Source organism: Rosa chinensis, chromosome 2, assembly GCF_002994745.2.
Source record: "Rosa chinensis cultivar Old Blush chromosome 2, RchiOBHm-V2, whole genome shotgun sequence".
Classification (NCBI taxonomy): domain Eukaryota; kingdom Viridiplantae; phylum Streptophyta; class Magnoliopsida; order Rosales; family Rosaceae; genus Rosa; species Rosa chinensis.
This window is the reverse complement of record NC_037089.1, coordinates 78,412,009-78,417,962: the sequence shown is the minus strand read 5'-3', so window position 1 is coordinate 78,417,962 and position 5,954 is coordinate 78,412,009. Positions and strand designations below refer to the sequence as shown.

The window sequence follows — 5,954 nt, the reverse complement described above, 5'->3', positions numbered from 1 at the left end:
TTTCTTTCATCACCCTTAAATCCTTAACCCTGAACCTTAGTATAGCTACACTCCTACCCTTTGTTCTGAAAACTTAGCGGAGCTATATTTTGGGACTTTACTTGAGGATTTGGCATTGAGAAAGAAGATTGAGAAGAGGTGAAAGTTCAAGTGTGGGGGTAGACTTGTCCATGAAAAAAAAAAAAAAAAATTTGTGAAAGCAGTGAAAAATGAAAAGAAAAGAAAAAAATTGTGTACGGCTAGAAAAGAAAAGAAAGAAAAATGTTTATGGATTTTAGTCCCCCATACTTAGTGATTTTGGAGTTTGTTTTGAATTGAAGACCCACTATTGGAAAATTTGGTCTTTGTCCAATTCACTAGTTCGAGGGAAGTTTAGAGTGAAGATTGGGCCTAACATGAAGACATTTGGCCCTTTCATAAAACCTCTATGGGATGTGACGTTTTGATATATCTTGGTGGATTTCTAGAAGTCTCTACATCTACATGAGCTCTGCTAGGTTTTTAGGACACTTTGTGAAATTCCTTACCTTTCGTTTCTTAAAACCTTGAGCCTTGGCCCCATTACAACCCTAAATAAGACCTTCTTGATCCTTAAGATGGGACAGCCTTTGATTTGTGGAGATGAGTTACAAGAGTTGAACCTATGGCTTGGGTCCATCCGTGTAAGTAATTGATATCCTTCATGAGATCTTTTCAAAAAAAATTATATTCACAAAGTGCTTTTCGTTTCTTATATATGTGAGCTATTTGATTGCCTCAAAATATTTTCTCTCACATATAATTGAGTGATTATAAGCTTTTAAGCATTGTCTTGAATTCTGAGAGAAGAAAGAGTGAATATACCTTGTGAGGATATGAATCATACTTGTTCGAAGCATGCTTAACAGAAACCATCACCATTATTACAACCAAGTCCTACTTGTGTATGTGTGGATTATATGTTTTAATTAACTCTTGAATATCTACATATTGATTCTTGGTTGAGTGCTAATCTTGATGTTGTGAAAGTAGGAGATTTCTGAGACAAAAAGTTGAAGGGCAATAGAGTCATTGTTTTTGTAGAGTCTTTAATTTTCGTTGAGTCTTAGTGTGTGTCTTAGTGTGATTTTGCTAAGGGACTAGCAAAAGCTAAGTGTGGGGGAATTTGATAGGAGCATTTTAATGCGACGTTTTAACTGCATTTCCCTACATTTCTTACGTTATTTCCTTATTAAAACCCTGTTTAGGAAAGTTTCCATTCTTTGATTGGGAAAGTTCCTATTTGTAGAAAGTTTATATTTTTGTAGTTTCTATTTATCATTTTTAGTAAGTTTCCATTTTCAGTTTAGGAAAGTTGCCATTTTTCATTTTAGGAAAGTTTCTATTTTTCTTATTAGTTTCTATTTTTAGGACCTCCAAGCAAGTGGAAAATCTTGAGGAGGAAAATCAAAGTTGCAAGCAAGTGGAAAATCTTGAGGAGGAAAATCAAAGTTGCAACCAAGTGGAAAATCTTGAGGAGGAAAATCAAAGTTGCAAGCAAGTGGAAAATCTTGAGGAGGAAAATCAAAGTTGCAACCAAGTGGAAAATCTTGAGGAGGAAAATCAAAGTTGCAAGCAAGTGGAAAATCTTGAGGAGGAAAATCAATTCAAGTTGAACAAGTGATAAACAAGTGGGAAGATATTTTTTACAAATTTGTCTAACATATCTAGCCTTTCATTTATGTTCATCTCCACCCTCCATTCATCATTTTTTGGGCTATAAATACACTTCTCCTCTCACTCTCAAAACACATTCCTTCATCCATTCCATCTCCTTGTCTCTCCATTTCCTCTCCATATTTCTTTTCCATTCTCTAGTTTTCTTGTTCTTCATTTTCAAGCCAAGAGAAAGAGAAGCCATGCAATACATCAATTTCCTAACCGCCATCCACCCTTGTGTCGTCCCTAGAAGATTGCTTGCTTTCAAGGATCTTCAAGTTCTTCGTCTCAAGGCTTTATCATTCATCTTTCAAGGTGTATTATATCCTTTCTCTTGTTTTCTTTGTTTGATTTTGTAAAACTATGAATTCTAGTTAACAAATAATGTTAAGGGCAAAGTTTAAAGCCCGTTTATATGTTTTGAGATAAAGTTGTGATTTCTATATGTTGATTTTTATGTTGCTTATGTGGGTTTGTTTAATTAAATTTGCATGATAGAAAACTTTTGTATTTTAATCTTATGTGGTTGCAAACACTTAGGGTTTTGATATAATTGGTGCTAGGTTTAAGAACATGAAATCGACTTTTCGTTTTGTGTAAACTTGAATCAAAGTAGTAAAGGTTTTGTGCAAAGACCGAATTTAATTAAAGAGGATTGCAATTAGGTGGACTTTTCCATACTAAGTTGTACACTTGAGTTGATAGCCTTTCTCTATGTCTAATGCGTTGAACATGTCATGATTGACTAGCTTTCTAGGGCTTGATTGCATGTTTGATAGGATTAATCTAGGTGCTTTCGCTTAGGTTAATTAGCATTGAAAAGTAAAATATGGGAAATCATTTGCTTTCGAATGTTTCACATGATCAACTCCTCTCTCATGACATTTAAAATCAACTATAGGAATTGTAATTGGATTTCTTACATATGGATGTGGTTTTGATCTTTGTTCCTTGCGATCCACCCTTGTATATATGTTTTTACATTTTCTTTATTTTATTTATCTTAATTTTCAATTCTATAATTCTTAAACCCCCTCCCTTTTTATTTTGTTACTTGTATATATTTCTATTCTTTATTTTATTTTTGTAAATAATACTTTATTATTTTAATTCTTTATTTGTTTATACAATTGTATATATTTATATTCTTTATTTTATTTTTGTAAATAATACTTTTCTTTATTTGTTTCACAATTGCAAGTGTACCCTCAGTCCCCGGATAGAACGATCCCTATTTGCTTATACTACTAACGATATTTTCAGGGTTAAATTATGCGCTTGCTTTGAGCGCATCAACGATCTACGACCACAGGGACATCGGCGCCATTGAGACGAAGCTATTGGTGGCCACGCGCCGTCATGGGGTGGCCGGACGTGGAAGTTCCGGTCGGTCGCTGGCCGGTTCTCGCTGTGTCTGGGTCAGAGAGCAAGCTCTCTCTCTCTCTCTCTCTCGAATTCTCCTAGGTCTTCCATTGTTCACAAACTGATATAGATATGTCCAATTAATGATGGAAGGCTAGGATCAAGCGGTGAAGACGGTGGATTTAAGGATGGCTAGGATTGCACCATAGCAAATTTCTATTTCTCTAAATTATTTTCTAAAATTTCACCACTTCGGAAAATCGCTATAAATAGCTCGGGTGTCCGGAAAATTCCCCAAAAATTCCCACGAACTCGTCGTGTCATATACTTTATCCAACTCCTAGATTGAGGATTTCACTTTATGAAAATTTCTGAAAATTTCCTCGAGCATCTTGACATTTATCGAGATCGTTGAATAATTTCACATACGATCTCCATTAAGCTCGATACATTTTTCCGGGGCTCACAGATGCTCTGATGGATAACTGGACAAGTTCATTTAGTTATGAACTTATGATTTATGAATTAATGAATTATGACCTTTTGTGGTTTTCTTTCTTTGTTTTGTTTTGTTTTGTTTTTCATTTCTAATGAGATGGACTGAATATTAGTTCCAACTAGTATTGTAGTTTTCTCCCTGTTGGGGCCTCATGATTATGGTTTAATTTTGCAGATGCTTCAAGGCTTTCCAAAGAGCGAAACATAAGCATGAGGCATTAAAGGGGCAGCTTGAAACTTATTTCCAGGTACCTGTAGACTCTTCCTTTCTTTCTGGGCAACTATACGTTGTGTTTGATTAATTAAATAACTCTTGGAGCTATTTTTCTTTCATATATTTGTAGTTGAGAAGACAAGTTGGAATGGCACAAAGGTCTTGAATGCCACATAGATTGGCGATTGCATGAGGTGCCCATATAATAGGGAAAAACTAGTTGAGAACTATGTATTTTGTCAATCTCATGAACTCCTAGCTACGTAATATTTGTTTTACTATAGAAGGCAACCTATTCAAGTTTAGCTGCTGCAATATGCAGATACTGAGTTTTGGTTAGCCATATATATAGAAGTAATATTGTTCGAAAAATCTACTTCCTAGATTTACCAATAATGCAATATTTACTCCTCTGTGAGATATACTGCAATATGCATGTATTATGATATAAAGGCCTTCTTCTTGGAATAAATAAACTTGCAGCTGTGTTGTTGTCATTTAATTGCCCTTGTGTGTAGCATGTAATTCTTAACTTCCTGATCTAATGATAGCAAGGGAGGTCATGAGAGGTTGGATGTGATAGAACTTTGTACATACTAAACTTTCTAGTAGGGTATTGATCGACTTGAAGGGTAGAGGAATCAGCCTATTTAGAATCTGTTAAAGCTTTTGAATTGTTAGCTAATTGGTTAAGTTTGGTGTTTGATGACATGGCTTTGGGAGTTATTTGACATTGCCACAAAGAAAGTCTCTTCCTAATATGCGCTGTGACATTGCCAAGTTTCTTGACATTGGCTAGGAAGCTAAAGCTCAGATTCAGGTAATTTATCTTTTTTCATTGAGGTTAATTTACTTGCACAATATCTAAAACAAGTTCTAAGTTTTTGGTTAGTAATTATTTGGTATATATATTATTAGAGAAGACAGAAGAGAATATGATGGCAGCTCAGGAGATAAAAGTAATGATTGGTTTTTCAGTATATGAGCTTTGTCTGAGATACAAGCACTGTTTGCTTAGGCTCCAACATTTCAATTAATTAGAAATTTGGAACTGAACTTTTCAATGCAGTTTTCAATTAATTTTGGTAAATATTGTCTACAAATATTTTTCACTTAATTAGAAAGTTGACCAATAGAGCTATCAATGCTTTGATTATTCTCGGATTTGGGACCTTTGCGGTGTCTAAGTTGCTATCTCTCTGGCTTAAAAATATCCATGCAGAGTGCAAGTGCTTATGATTCGTTAGTTGGCGTGTTCTATTCCAAGCCTTTTGACACCAAGGTGGACTGGAGCTTTGTTGCTAAGGCTTCTCCCTGTTATGTGACTGTATGTTCCTATTATTCTCGTAAATTTTACTTTTCTTTTTAGTTTCTAGTTTTAAAAAGATGATTACATCTCTCTCTCTCTCTGTTAGTCTGATACTGATTACATCTGTATGGCAGTATCTAAAGGATGCAATTGATCAAATCATTAAGTTTTTTCGAAGTAATACAGTTAGTCAGAAGATACTATGGATACTGCAGCTGCTGTGCAGGTTCTTACTGAATGTTGATATAAAAAGCAAATCTGCATTGTTAGCTGAGAGTTTGGAGTATCATGGTGACTTTCAGTTTCCATTAGCATGTATTGCTTAAATGTTGAATGTCAATCTTACTTTCCAAGCTGAAATGTGGTGATTTTTCTTCAATTAGTATTCCATACGTCAAGGACAGCATTTCAAAATAGGCCTGATTGTTTTTTTGTGTACAAATATAGTTTTGAAGTTTGGATATATATATATATATATATTTGTTTTTCACCTCAGTTATAATAGTGTACAAAAAGCTGTAGTAAATATGCACCTTTTACCCAGAACCTTGTTTCTCTTTATAGGCTTATGACTGTGCAAACAATAATAGGATGATGATGCTAAATATCACAGCAGAAAACCACAGCACACGAACACAGAATTTTATAGAGGTTCGACAAAAACTTTGTCCACGTCCTCTGTGTGATCTCTCTTGAGAATCACTAGCACTATGGAGAATAACAACTTGATTACAAGTACTTATTGAAATCCCTATGCTAATCCCCAACCTCTTTGCTAGATCTCTCTATCACCCTTGGCTCTCCCTGCCCCTGTGTTTGTATGTTAACTGAGAACTCTATGAGATCTCTCTTTGATCTCTTCTCTGATCTGATCTGAGGACACATTATATGAGC

The 5,954-nt window shown here is 34.8% G+C and overlaps 1 long non-coding RNA gene across 2 annotated transcripts; it reads left to right on the top strand.

Annotated features, from left to right (window-relative positions):
- The first annotated feature begins 2,856 nt into the window (after window positions 1-2,856).
- On the top strand, window positions 2,857-5,499 carry LOC112187946. 2 transcript variants are annotated; one of them, XR_002931265.2, is made up of 4 exons: window positions 2,857-3,785; window positions 3,882-4,571; window positions 4,974-5,078; window positions 5,195-5,499. It is a non-coding gene; the product is annotated as an uncharacterized LOC112187946 (long non-coding RNA). The 2 variants fall into 2 exon arrangements; XR_002931264.2 differs by having other exon boundaries at window positions 2,857-4,571; window positions 5,195-5,490.
- The last annotated feature ends 455 nt before the right edge of the window (window positions 5,500-5,954 follow it).